The sequence below is a fragment of the Salminus brasiliensis genome, chromosome 7 (assembly GCF_030463535.1).
Source record: "Salminus brasiliensis chromosome 7, fSalBra1.hap2, whole genome shotgun sequence".
Lineage (NCBI taxonomy): Eukaryota > Metazoa > Chordata > Actinopteri > Characiformes > Bryconidae > Salminus > Salminus brasiliensis.
Window position 1 is genome coordinate 7,151,348 of NC_132884.1, and position 15,285 is coordinate 7,166,632.

Consider the following 15,285-nt stretch of genomic DNA (forward strand, 5'->3'; position numbering starts at 1 on the left):
TATCCCTTTTGCCTCATTTGACTGAATTTGAGCAGATAGTAGAGCTCCATTCACTTCAGAATTCATCCTGCAACTTCTTTCAGCAGTCACATCATCAATAAACACCAGTGACCCAGTTCCAGTGACTCATGCCATAACAGTGCCTCCACCATGTTTGCCAGATGATGTGGCATGCTTCTGATCAGCCCCAAATTCTTTTAGACCCACGGCATTGAGTCGTTTTGTCATAGTGGAAGAATGGACAGAAACGTCTGTGGATAGTTTCAGATCTACAGCAAGTGTGAAGGATGATTGAGATCCTCCTGCCTTTTAGAAATTTCAGCTACTATGATCCACTAGTATCTTCAGATACATGTCTCTTTTCGAACTGCCACCAATGTGGCATCGCTGGGCAGCCAACATTCTTGGAGGAAAGCTAATAGATGTCTGTGCCAGCCAACATCGCTTCAAGTGTGATAAGGCAAGAGTGCGCCATCTACTCACCTGGAGAGAGCGTGGATTCGAACTTGCAACCCCTAAGCCATTATGGTAGCACAGTAGACAACTGAACCACTTGAAGCCCCTGATGGGACCAGTCTACAAGGTAATAGGTAATATACATCTGTGTATATATATTTGTATTATTTTTTTTTGCTTATATTTCTATATTTCTATACTTTCATATTTTTATATTTTATTTTTTAACTTAAATGTAGCTTATTCTATTTTTATTTTTTTATTTTATTTTTCTTTTGCACTTTACTTCATTAAGTTAAGGTTTAGTTAAGTTTAAATGTAGATCTTTATTGTATAGCTTTGATGTGGGCAGACTGTCATAAAAGCATTTCACTGCAAGTTATACTGTGTATGACTATGTATGTGACAAATCAAATTTGATTTGCTTTTTTATTTGATTTAATAATTACAGTAGGTCTGCTGTTTTGGATGGACACAACAGATTTGCGGGTTGGCCCAATTCTCAAGAAGGAGTTCTTAAGTCTTAAGTAAAGCGTTTTCTAAGCATCCTATAAACACTGCTTGAGCTTTTTTTTCAGCTACATAAATAATCAGTCAAATAATCATATTTACTAATATGTATTATTTAAGTGTCCAGGAAAATGCTGAATGGCTTATGAGAAAACCATTCTGGATCCAATTAAATGATAGAACACATGTCCTGTCCTACCAGCATATCATCTGTAACATCTGCTCTTCTATTTTTGTATCCGGTGTATGAAATTTAGGGTCTAGAGCCTGTCAAACTAGTGTATTTTGCAAATACTTTGCACTATGGAAACAGCTGTCAGTTGTCCCAAGTGTATTGGAAGAATCAGAGACAGATCAGAGCAGAAACCCTAACAGTAGCTTCCCTGGAACTAAATGGAAGTAGTAAATAATGGCACTCCTAATTACCTCTATATAGATCAGAGTTCATTCAAATGCCAGTGCTACTGCCCTTTGCCTACTGTCCTACTGAGCCAAAGACCACTGCTGAGTGGTGCCCATGTAAAACAGCACTGCACTCTTCAAAGGGCAAAGGCATGGAATAAGTCACTCACACATGACCTCATGTGGTTCTCCCTGTAATTTCACTATTGGGTGGAGAAAGTAAAGCCAGATTCTGTTTGAGGAACATTTTGCAAAAACCTGTCTGAGAGAGAGCTCTTACACAGCTCTGTCTGTAGCTGTTAGAAAACAAGCAATCGGGCCAGCATTTACACAGGCTCATTGTGGCCTTGGCCTGGAACGTCCCTGAGGTCAGAGTGTTAGTTGGGCAGTTACGACGATAAGAACAGTAAATACGTACCTGTGATTTGCCATGGAAACAAGCTGCCTAATTTAGTACAGTGGGCAACTGCAGGAAAAGGGGGGAAATGAGCAAGAGGGAAACTCAGCGTCGTTCACTTTGTTTTTTTTGCGAGAGTTACTAAGTTTGCAGAGATCATAGAGAGATACGGTCTGTGCCCTTTGGAAGCTACCTTCATCTCATGCCATAGAGCTAAGAGGTCCAACTACAACAGTTGCAAGGAAGGGCTATAATGATGTTCTTCTCGGACACTCCCCAGAAACCATGCCTAAAATAACTACAGGTCCAGTCTAACTATCGTACATGAACATTTCCTCAGTTGAGTCCACGGTCAAAGGGGCATTCTGTCCTAAAAGTAACATTTAATAAGTTATTTCTCAGATTGTTAGATTCTCTAATGTAGCATTGAATCCCTCACTACATTTCCTAGCATGCATTACGCAAATGCATCACACGGCCACAGTAAAATCCTGACTGTTCATGTAGAGTCTAATAAATAGAGACATGACATGTGATGTCTAACATTTTAAACTGCCCATCCTAAACCACTTGTAGCTATCAAAAGCTCCTCCCACCTTCAAGATACATCATCAGATGGGGGTTTTCCTATTCTTTAAACTGGAAAATCTCTCTTCAGAGACTGTTGGGAACCACTGCAGGAGGTGAGCAAGCATTGCTACAACCTATGTAATGATGGTCAAAATGTTAGTTTAGCTTGAAGAGCCCCTTTTAGGACATGGTGTTATCTACACTTCTTAACATACAGTAGGTCATCAAATGATCATTAGCCATTAAAGACTGTCCGAAATAAAGTGCATCTCTTCTGGCTACCTGTAGTAATGTATACCATGTCCTACTAACAAATCTAGGGATCAGGAACATGCATTCATAATGAAGGTACCTCTTCAGCGTACATGACCTACATCTCTGTTTGTGCCATTACAGAGCAGGAGACCGATTGTACAGGTGGTATATTTAACATTCAGCATTCAGTGTGCATGTACATTTAGCTGCAAGAAAAACTAATGAGGTCAGGTATTGCTGAAAGATGATCAGCCCTGGATAACAAACACCAACCACTCCAACTCACCCCAATGGTATTGGGTGGAGCTCCATCACTCCAGAGAACATAGTTTGACTGCTCTACGGCCCAGTGCTGAGGGCTTGATGCCCCTCTAGCCAATGCTTGGCATTGAGCATGGTGAATGAAACGGAGTATGTAACGGTATTTAGTCTCAGTATGACTGTGTTTTCTCAAAGCCAGTGTGCTGGAGCAGAGATGGGGAACTAACACTTTAGCAGCCAGGAGGCTGTTACTGTCATAATGAGACTATTAGAACCAAATATAGTATAGTATTAAGCCAAGGTACCTGGTAGGCCACCCAAAATAGTTAGTCCTGGAACCCTCGGTTGTAAAGCCTGAGTCCACAAAGCAACAGCCTCCTTCTCTTTCATCCACTTCTTCACTCTGCTCTCCAGAGGCCTGGTGATAAATCTACATCAATTACCACCTCTCACACAGCTGTTTTCAGCATCTGCAGGTATTGAGGGGAATCAAGGCCTACCCTTAAAACAACTAAACAGTCGATTACCCCATGGAATAAAGTCCAGGATCCAGGAAATGATGTGTCGACTTAATCATACGATCCCAATTTGGAACATGGCAGCAGAGTGTGTTGTGTGAACGATTTTGAGGTATATTTAACATTAAGGGAGGATTAATAGATCATTTTATTAAACCCAAAACAGCAGAAAAGCAAAGGTATGGTGCAGGCTCGCGTGCGGCTGCTGCAGTGTTCTTTACTATTTGCCAATGCTCTTCTCCAGGGATCATACAAGGGTGTCTGGATATTTTTGGTCAGTGTGAAACACCGCTGACCTTTAAAGATCATAGATTTCATCTAGAGATCAGCTTGGATCAAACTGTAATGCAACATATGGTCTTAGACAGTACTGCTGGACTATCACGCATCACAAGCTTCTGGCATGTTAGTTAGGGGCTAGTGTGTTAGCTTGTGGCTAGAAAGATTGGGACACTATACAGCAAAATTTTTATTAAAAGATATTTTATATTATATTACTTTTATAATATTGCATTCTCATATAAACTGGAAATAAACAGCTTAATGTATTTTTAAATAAATATGTAAATTGGTACATCTCTAACTAAACCATAACTTCCATAAAATAAAAAAACGTACTAAATCCTCATTACAATAAATTAATAAAATTATGAATTATGATTTTCTACCTCTTAAAACGCTTAAAAGCTTTACTTTGTTGAATTCAATTTCACGACTCTGTACGACCCACGTTTCTGCAGATGCTATTTTAGCCTGAGCTCCGTGATGAGAGGCCTCGAGGACAGATGTGGGCGGGCCACGCCTGCACGAGCTGCCACGAGCGCGCGCCAGTGGCAGAGCCTGGCTGGTGTTTGCAGCTCTTGCTGTTCAGAGGGGCATTTCTGCTGGATGCTAAAGCCCTAACTCCGGCGAACGGTAACCGGCAACCGGTAACCCCCCTCCTCCCCATCCCTTCTGGACCCCAAATTGTCCAGACCCGCGGTGGAAAATGACCCCTCGTCTCAGGATAAGCGTGTGGCTCGCGCTCGCCCTGGTCCAGGTATCGCTCGTCACGTGCCAAGATGCTGCTAAGACCGGTGAGTATCACCCACATCACCCTGACTGGGAAAATGTGCAGTTTTGGGAGTTTTTAAAGGATAAAATTGGAGAATTAACAGAGAATGAATTGCTGGGCAGTGGGGTCCCACCTGCCCTGGGTTCAGGTGTCTTTCTTTAGTGACATGAACTTGGGTCCTCAGTTGTTTGGGGACTGGATTAAAGGTGACACCCAGTCTACAGTCTACAGGTTGTAAACAGATCACAATCCCCAGCTAAATAAAAGTTTAGAGAGTTTAGTAAGCTTTTACAGCACCAAATTACCACACAAATGTTTTTTATATGTGGAGATGTATTTATATTGAGGCTTTAGGCAAAGATTTTTACAGTGTAAGAGTTTATATGATTTCCTTAGAGAGTTAATTGCAGTACATTGTGATTTAGCACTGGATAGGCTTAGGAGATTCAGCATTTCCTCCTCCTTGCTAACTAGGTACGTTCGGTAAAATCCAGAGAATTCAGATTCACTGATTATAATATCTTGTAATTAATTGTTTAGTTCTGTTAAAACAAACAAACAAAAAAAATACAGTGTGGGGTTGGCATCTAAACAGCTCTACAGTTGTTGAATCAACACCTATTGTGTGAAATTCTCTCCTACAGTGTTCATTTGTGTCCATCTGGACTGGTATAAACACTTGTAGGCGTACATTCAACATTGGGGTTTCTTTCTGGGTATAAATGTCACAAAGTACAACTTGTGTTTTAGCTCTGTTTGAGCTGAAGATGTTTCTTGGCTCCACAGATCTTCACAGAGACAGGAACCTCACTCCTGCTTCTGTTTACATGCCCTAAGTGTCAGACATTATGTTTATGCTGCTTTGTTTAGAGAGGCCTACAGTTCTAAATCAAGTCTGTGGCTTTCAGGCTAATATTTTTATTGAATGTGCCTCAGGTAGGCTACACACATCCCATTCAACTAGGCAGCAAGGTGCTACCACACAGGAAGGTAACCAGCTGGATCTGAATATAGCAGCCCACTTCAGGACAAGGAACTCATTTATTTGGAAAAACCATTATGATCTGAAGTGTTTTATGAACTGAGGGTGCCCAAATGCCACGGCTGGGACAAATGTTTATTTGCAGGGACACTTTCGAAAAAGTCAAGCACTCCCCGAATGGCTCCCAGAAGAAAGTGGTTTTCGACGGTGCTCAGGCCGTGCTATTTGAGAGCGAGCCGCTACAGAGAATGAGAGGTTTCGCATGGCTTTGTGTGTTTAATGATGTGAGGGTTTCATGGTGACTGCCGTGGGCCGACAATTTTGGTCAGCACGCCTTCCATGAGGAGACGTAAGGGCACACCCAATTGTACAGTGTGCTGTGTGAATTTTGTTAAAGGGACTGTACCACGAAAAAACAAACATTACCTCAGTTTCAAAATGTGCCGTACTGCGAAATCTCTGTCTGTTTAGAGTGTTTTTGTGTTGTCCAAATGTTTGTGGACAACTCTTGTAATGAATGCATTCAGCTACTTTAAGTTGCCCCCGTTGCTGACCCCCAAAGCTTGTCTGGTCCCTTTAGAGAAGTACCGACAATAGATTAAGACTCTCTGGAGCAGATAATCATGAACCTATTTGCACCATGCCTAATGCCCAGTGTGGGCTAGAGGGGTATAACCCCCCCAACATTGAGCTGTGGAGGAGTGGAACTGTGTTCTCTGGAATGATGAAGCTTCATCCAATACTTTTGGGATGATTTGGGGAGGGTGGGGTGGTGAGGTGATCATCAAACATCCTTGTCGCTGAATCAATCAAATCCTCACAACAGTGCTCCACAATCTAGCAGAAAGCCTTCACTGGACAGTAGAGACAGCTACTCCAACAAAAGCAGCAGCAACTCTTTTGGTAATACCCTTTGATTTTGGAAGAAACAATGAATAAGCAGGTGTCCCAGTATTTTTCACCCATGTAGTGTATATCCTCCTCTTCAGCCTTTAGCAGTTTAGGCTTAACCTTTTACCCGGAGGGGTTTTTCAACCCAGTCTGATTACTGACAGTCTGAGACAGTCTGAGGCACATTACAGGTAAAATTACAACAGTTGCAGTGTTCACGAACCCTTCTGTGTTAAACACTACTAATGTATCTAACAGGAAATCTCGGCTCGTTCATCTGTTCAGCCGAGCACCGTTTGGATCTGATTGTTAATCTGTTACGAGGTTTAAAGCTGAAATTTGTCGGCTGTGGTGTGAAATCAGTGATGAGCTCAGAGCGGCGTGTGTGACCTCCCTCAGTAATTTTGTCTGCCAGAAAAACGTCACGATCCTCTCGTGAGCCAGCTTGTATTGTTTTATGATGGTGGGAAACTGTCAATAATCAGCCTTAATGAACTGTGTCATTGTTAAGTGATGCAGAGAGGCCTCAGGAGACTAACAGGCCCTATTTAGGATCCCCCTGGTTAAGGTCAGGGAGCCTTATACATTAAACACAATTATGTTCTGTATGTATTTGGAAGCATTTAATGTATACTCCAGAATGGTGAGGATATTTATGTTGAGCTCCAGACATAGGGTGTGTCTTCTCTTTCTGACAGAAATAAAACTTGCCCGCAAAGCAGAAGTTAAGCTGAACGTATAATAGAGGGCTCTGTGGTTTCCCTAAAATAACGTCTGTGCTCTCCCACTAAATTGGTACTTGCAGTTTTCTATTTTTTTCTTTGCCTCGAAAAAATGCTGTTTCAGATATGGTTCAGGCCTACTGCAGCAGGTGCCCGGCATATATTTTAGTAGAGATTCGGGTTTTAGTGATTGATTCTTTACACATTTAAAAAAATCTTCACACTCTTAAAAATCAGGTGCTACAAAGCATTCTTGAAGTGATGCCATGGAAGAACCCCCTTTTGTTAAAGAGTGTGAATGTGAAGAACCCTTTTAAAGGTTTAAAGATGTGGATTTGAATGTTCTTTAGCAATTCACAGGTGCTTTATGGAACCAAAAGGGGTTCTTCCACGACATCATCAGAGAACGCACTGTTGTTGTTTTTTTTATTGTGTGTGATCACTGAACTCATAACTAGTGTTATTAATTGCCTTCTCTGCATGGGTGGAATATGGTAGCAGTTTTGGTTCAATACACATTTGACACTGAGATTTAGCAGTAAATATTAGGAATGTCCTGATCCAGTGTTTTGGCCTTAGATCCAGTCCAGAGTTTCTTTAATGCTCAGTGTTGGGCAATACTGATCCAATCTTTGTGTTTGTATAAATAATACAGACACACAATTTAACTAAAATTAATATGATTATTATGTTCAATTAAATCACTTTATTTTTAGTAGTAGTTTCTATAATGAGACATTCTGGACTGATTCATGTACTTTAGTAGAGACTTAAAAGAGTAGAATTTCTAGTAGAGACTAAAATTATTGTTTTATAATGTGTTTATTAACTTATTATATTATAATACAGACTAACTGACCTCCCTGATCATTCAGCTCCCAGCTCCTTTAAAACACTGCAGTAAAATCAGTTAATGTGAGATGTGTGATATGTGTATAGTGCTGATCTTTTGTTGTCTGGGTCCTTATAATAAAAAACGAAAAGACTTACTTTGGATTTGTGTGCAGTGAGCTCAACAAAAAGGCTTATAATTGATCTGTTTTTGTGTTTGTACTCTTCACAGTAAAAGCTGAATAGTAAAATATATACATTAAGAACCTTTACATTTTATAACTCAAGTGTGTTATTTCACCACTAAACTGTTCAAGCCGGGTTTGATCTGGAATAGCAAGTTTGTTTTTCTGCACAGCAAAATTCAATTTAGTCTGTACAGTAAATTATTTGAATTATTATATAATGTATAAGAAAATTATGTTTTTTTCTTTGAAGGCGGCATTGTAGACATCCAAAGGATTACCGCCCCAAACCTCAATTTATAGGTTTTAATTTTAATTATACAGTAATTACTAATTTGTCAGTAAATGCAGTAAATTATTCAGCCACTGCTCTGAAATTAATATGTAACTTGAAGTAGCCTTTAGACCCGACACACAGACCTTTAGGGTCAAAGGGTCTCTTAGGAGTTTAAAGGGTCAAATGAATTTTAACCCCATCTCTCCCTGCTACCTCTATAGCGCTATATGTGTTGGGGAATTGGGGATGAGATGAGGTGGGTGAGATGATCATCCAAAATCCTGACCTCACTAATGCTCTTGCCCCCTGGTTGCAATCAGATCCTCATAGCAATGATTTAGAAACTAGTGAAAAGCCATTGCTGAGACAATTACTCTGCAAAAGCAGGATAAACTCTTTTAATACCCTTGATTTTGGCAGAAACAATGAATGAGCAGGCGTCCCAATACTTTTTTTTCCCATGTAGTGTATATAATAGAACACAGTGGGCAGGTGCTGAGGCTAAAGTAACTGTCTATTGGCTTTTATTGTTTGCTTCTATTAAGTGTATTTCAAACAGGTTTCTGTTCTTTGACTAATTACAGAGACACAGACTGAAATGATTGTCTGTGGTAATCCACCATATACTACAGATGTGGAGGACTGAGGCGAGGTTGGCCGATCTAACCTTACTGTGGGCAACACTGGATGTCTGAAGCAGTCAGAGTGTGTGGGCAATAATGGTTGAAGGCCTTTTCTAGTCTTTTTTAGTAGCAAAGCCACTTCCACATGTTGTCCTGTTACCACCCAGACGTTAATTCCACCTTCACATTTAGAAATGATGAATTCACATTTGAAGACAGAAGTGCTAAGAACGTAATCACCACTAAACAATCCCTCCTTTGTCAATGAAGCCCACTGAGATGTTCGGTACATCTCACAGTTCCTTGTACCCCGAATCAAACAACAAGAGCACTTAACGGCACAGCCGTGTGCGTTATTGTATGATGACAGCAAAACATTCCCTTGAGCGTTTGCTGAGACAAGCATGGCGTATAATCACCCCGATTTACTCTCTGATCTGTCGTCTGAGCGTGCCGGAGCGTCAGTCTGACAGTTATCAGCGTCTGGCGATGAGCCTTAAAATCACAGACAAACACAGCTTAAGTGTTTAAAAAGAGACGCAGAGAACGCCAGGCTGTCATCTTCTGCTTCTTCTTTTTTTTTAAGAAACCATGAATTATACGCTTCTGGCATCAGGATGTTTGTGGTGAGAGTGCTATAATCTCTGAACAAAAGGCCAAAGGCTCACTTTCACCAGACTGCAGTGTTTCATAAGCAGCCTGCTTTTTATTATTTTGCTCCCATTAACAGACTTTTTTTATCTTGATTATCTTGATTATAATGTAGTAAGCAGAGGTTTGGGCACCTCTGGTCCATGTAAATATAGTAGTTCAGTGATTATTGATGGGTTATTGATCACAGGGTTGTGGGTTCAATATCAGTGTACGCTAAGCTGCCACTTTTGGGCCGTTGAGCAAAGCCGTAACACTGACCCTGTGTTCTGATCCCAGGTTTCTAGACTAGGATATGTGAAGTGAACAATACTGCACAAGTATAATGACTATAAAGGCACTTGTTTATTTATTATTTTATTTTTTTAAGTGAAAAGAAATGTATGTCCTCTGCTCACAATTGCTGTTTATACATACATACACTGTCCAAAAGTACAAAGGTTTATGGACAGCCTTATCTAATGAATGCATTCAGGTACTTTAAGTTGTAAATGCACACACACACACACACACATAGCTTGTCTAGTCCCTGTAGAGAAGTATTGCCAATAGAATAGGACCCTCTGGAGCAGATAAACAGGAACCTATTGGCGCCATGCCTAATGCCTTGAGCATTGAGCTGTGGAGCAGTGCACCCGTGTTCTCTGGAATGGTGGATCTCCAGCTAATACTTTTTTGTTATGAGTTGGGGAGAATCTGAACTCAGTTTTATTGTACTGTACAGCTGTATAATGTATGTATGTGAGTGTATGTTCACTGTTCACATTTATTTGCCACATTGGAGTACTGAAAAAGTTTTTTTTTTATTTATGAACCCCATGTTGCTTCCTAATTGTTGATAGCCAGTTACCCACTCTTTAGTACTCTGTCCCTATAGCATGTAATACTCCCTACACTGGGAGGGTGAGGACTAACACATGCCTCTTCCAATGGTGGGGAGAGAGATAGAGCCATCTACCAACACGGAGGGGGCACGGCCAATTGTGTGGACTATTGAAAATGTATTGGTTGAGTTTTACTTTTCTCATTGATCCTCTGAACTTAACACTTGTGTTGGTTGCACTCCATTATCTGTCGTCTAGATCTACAGACTCTCTGAGTACCGTACATCAGCCTGGCCTCCACTGTGTGCACATCCTATAAGATGCTCTGGTTAGCAGCTAAATGAATGAATACAAATTTTAAAACATGCTGCTGCTCTGACTGGCATGAAGCTTTGATAGTCTCTCCTGTGCCCTCACTCTACGAGGATATTACTCAACACCCTGATTACAGACCACCTTTCTTGTACAGTAATCTCCACAGTAAGCACTTAAGACTGTCTGAAGAGTGACGGTGAGATAATCATATGCTTGGCTCTTGCCTGCCCCCTCTTGGCGAGCCCCCATTTTTAGAACGGAGGCTTAGTGCTGTTCTGAACAGGCCGGCGCTTTGAAGTGGTTCTCTAAAGGGGGGGGTGGTGTTCTGATTGGGCCGAAGCCTTGATGTGGTTCTCTATAGGGAGCACTCTGTCCTGAATTACCAGTATGACTGACTCGCCTGCTGCAGACGTTAATTACAGGGTGTGGTAGATGATTTAGGCTCTGATTTAAAGATGGAAGGATGAGAGACATAAAGAGCAAACAACCTTGGATTACTTTCCTCAGACTACTACTCTGTCAGGTGGTCATAGGTACGCTCAAGGAATAGGAAGGTTGCCAGTTTTCAATGATATACTTTGGCAGAAAAAAGACAATAGTAATTTACTGTTTCAGGTTTTAATAATTCTTGGTTGGCATATTTTTGAAATGTCAGTATATTTCCATGCATTTTAAAGGAGTAGGAAAAACCCTTTTGAACTTCCAATGGAAGTCAATGTAAAAAAAAATGATTCCATATCATTGTGGAGCATTTCTCTAATGGACCATTCTCTGATTCATCATGAAATTTTGATTATGTATGGCTTAAGAACAACTGCCAGATTCAAATGATTTTGAAAAATGTTTTTGCAATCCTCTCCCTAGCAATGCTCCTGATGCTAGGAGTGTGTTAAGGTCTTAACACACATCCCTTCAGATACATGCAAAGCCAGCCACCACCTTTTTTCAAATTGCCACCAATGCACTTTCAAAGGAAGGTGATGGTTGACCAACATTGCCATTTACCCACCTGGAGAGAGCCCTGACAGTTGTGCTCTCTCAGGCTCCAGCCCCTGATGGCAAAGTGGCAAAGCTCTGGATTTCAACTTGCAACCCCTGGGCCATAGTGGCAGTGCTTTAGACCACTGAGCCACTTGGAACCCCCTCCCCTTTTAACACTGTCATCTCTCATTACTTGTCAGAAAGGGAGGACTGGCTTACTGTCACAAGCAGAAGCTGCCTGAACTTCATCCCAAAGGTCTCAGAGTTCTCCACTGTATCTTCTTTCTCCTCCCAAATCACCATGTGCTAGGGGAACTAGCAAACTACTAAAAATACTACAAAACAACATACATTGAGACACTGGTTTACATAAAGTGCAAAATATTGAATCTAACCAAGCCGGAAAATCCTACATTTTAGACTAGACTTGGAAGATGACTAGGACTAGACTCAGAAGATGACCCAGTACTGCTCAGACCCAACCACAATGCATTAAACCAGTGAAATATTTACTGATAAGATTATCTTCCTTTTTTTCTTCTCACCAGTTTAGTCGTTACTCATTCCATATCATATGATGTACCAGTGTTGGGAGGGTGAAGGCCAGCATGTACTTCCAAGTCATATGTCATATCAAGTCATATGAACTCAGCCAACCACCTTCTTTTTGACTAATGCTAACACATCATTGGACAGCGCAACACGCTTGGAGGAGAGCACTAACTGATGCCTATGCTGCATTTGCATTGGACTGAGTTATGTTGGGGGGTTATGCTCTCTGGTACTTCCAGCCATGGATGGCTGTGGCGTCACCAGAAATCAAACCAGTGAATTGCCAATGATTGTGATCAGCCCTCAGACAGCTACACCACTCAATATAATGTTTTTAATGTTGGTGGATAATTTGAATGTATTTTTATTGTTTCAGTAGTTTAGTTGTTAACAGTAGTACTGGTGATCATTTCAGATGTATTTAAATGATTAATTGATTTTTTGGGGGGATTAAAGTCATTTAACACTTAGTCAGTAACACTATTAAAAATCTAGTAATGTTATAGCAGTGTGGAAAAATAATTTCAGTTTGTACTCATATCATGATAGAAAGAGTCCCCTTTGATACTGTAAAGTTGTCTGTAAAATGCAGTGACATTTTATGTTTAAATGAGAGCTCTTTACAAAATACTGAGCATCAAATTTGAGTGCTAAATAATCTAAAATGAACATATGTACATCGGTGTGACGCTTATAATTTTAAGGCATGGTTTGTCCCTTTGCCTGTGTTTTAATCAGGGCAGAAATGTTAAATGTAGGGACATGTTGCCCTGTTAGCAGTTCCATCACTTGTGCTGTAGCAGCTTGATAGATGACTTGGGGAGATGGATGAGCATTTAGATAATCCTGACTGTTCTGTCAGTTCCCTTCAGTTATACTGCTGAGAAGCTCAAGGGAAATAACCTTGATCTCTATGTTCTGACATCGTTTCCTGCATGTGTAAGTAATAGGATTACCAGTTCCACTGAAGGAGGATATTTAACATAATCTCTGATTATAGACCACCTTTTTTGCACCTTAATCCTCAATATAACCTTCTTAAAGATGAAGCTGCAGATGAGGCAGTCTTTTGATTCTGGCCTGCCCTCTTGTGGTTAGTCTGTGATATCAGACTAAGCCAGAAATGTCTCTTTCAGTATGAAAAAGAGCATGAATTTAATAGGTATCATTACTTATAGGAAGTTAATGCTTTTTGTAAAAACGGCCTACTAAATTCCATACACATGTTTCCTTTTATATTTTAATAATAATTAATAATAATATGCTACATGTAGTATTTGCAGTATAAACTACAGCATAATTCAGCTTGTATGCTTGTGGAAAGCTTGCATAAATCCCTGTTATCATATATTATTATTTTTAGATAAATAACCAGTAATTTTGCATTAAAAGCATTGAAATGTAAAGACGAATGCTTTCTAAAGAGAATGTAAATGAGAGTATAGAGCTTATAAATATCGCCAATATAGAGACTTTATCTTTTGACCTGCAGCTAATTGCTTTTTTCTCTCCCTTCCTCTTTCCAGACGACAAAAACAGCTGTAAGGAGGGCGATGTGACCTATTTAGACAACGACATCTGGAAGCCAGAACCATGTAGGCTGTGTGTGTGTGATAAGGGCAAGGTTTTCTGTGAGGAGATCCGCTGTGAGGAGCTAAAGGGCTGCGAGCAGCTCAACATCCCAGAGGGAGAGTGCTGCCCTGTATGTGAGAAATATGCCAGCGCTCAGGGACGGATCGGTGAGTAATGCTCAAGGTGCCCTCTAGAGAGCAGCATTGAGATTAGTTTTTAAATCACAGTCCCTGAACGTCAGTATATACAGTACAGGCTCCAGTACATATTGTACTACAAGGTCATTCTCTTGGAATTACTTTTGCATTATGGGCACAACCAGTACTCAAACAGTGTAGTAAGCTATTTCAGAAAAGTCCTGGTCCTTATCTAACACACCTGAAACAATTCTCCCCAGACAGTCAGACAGTTCAATTGATTGATTGTCCTTCATACATTATAACTCAACAGTGTTTTGGAGAAACTATATTGTGCTCCTTATTCAACAGTTCTGTGGTGATAAGGACTGACAATCAAAGTTGGCTTTGACTTTTGACTTTAATAGACAACCCCTTAATCTGCAAGAAAATCAGTTTGTGGGCCTGCCTTTCAGTTTATCACTCTGCAGAGCTCAAACTGTCGCTCAGAAGTTTGCAGTCAGTGTTTTTTATAAAATAATTTTCATTTGGTTGCTGGTAATTGTATAAAATATTTCCAATATACATTCCTTTTAAATAATAGGCAGAGCAGAGCTGTTGACATCTTAAATGATTGAAAGACCTGTCTACTAACATTAACATTATTATATGTTATAATAAAAATAAAACGCGGCATGCCATGTCTATAAAAAATGTATCAAATCAAAAAACATCATAAGGGAATGAGAGTCAAAAGTGAAGAGAGTGGCATCTACCCATCTGAATAGAGTGCAGCCAGTGGTGCTCTCTCAGACTCTGGCCGCTGATGGCAAAGTGGCATGGCTCGGGTTTCTAACTGCCTGGGCCTCCTGGGCCATAGTGGCAGAGCACTAGACAGCTGAGTCACTCAGAGCCTGTATTGAAGGTCTTTTAACAACATAGTGCTAGGTGGGAGAAGATGTGTTTCAGTTCCGTAGCTATTTTTTTTCTCAGGCTTATGTAAAAATGTGCCCTATTTATGAGTGTGTTTTTACTGTTTATATTTTACTTCTTAATACACTACAGGCTGTACCATATACCTCAAAGGGGCTACATGAGGAACAAACTGTAACTTTCACTGCTGTCTGTCAAAATTACTGAAAAGAAACCTAGCCTCATGCATTTAGGTGTTTGGTTGCGTTTTTCAAACTGTACAACACTAGTTACTGTATAATAAGCCATATGATCAATAACTGTTTCAGAAGCCTGTAAGTCGAGTGGTTTAATAAAGCCATTAATAGCATCTGAAGGTCAGAGCTTGGTGTATTGGAGCCAAACTCTGCAGAGTGGGAGATCTCTAA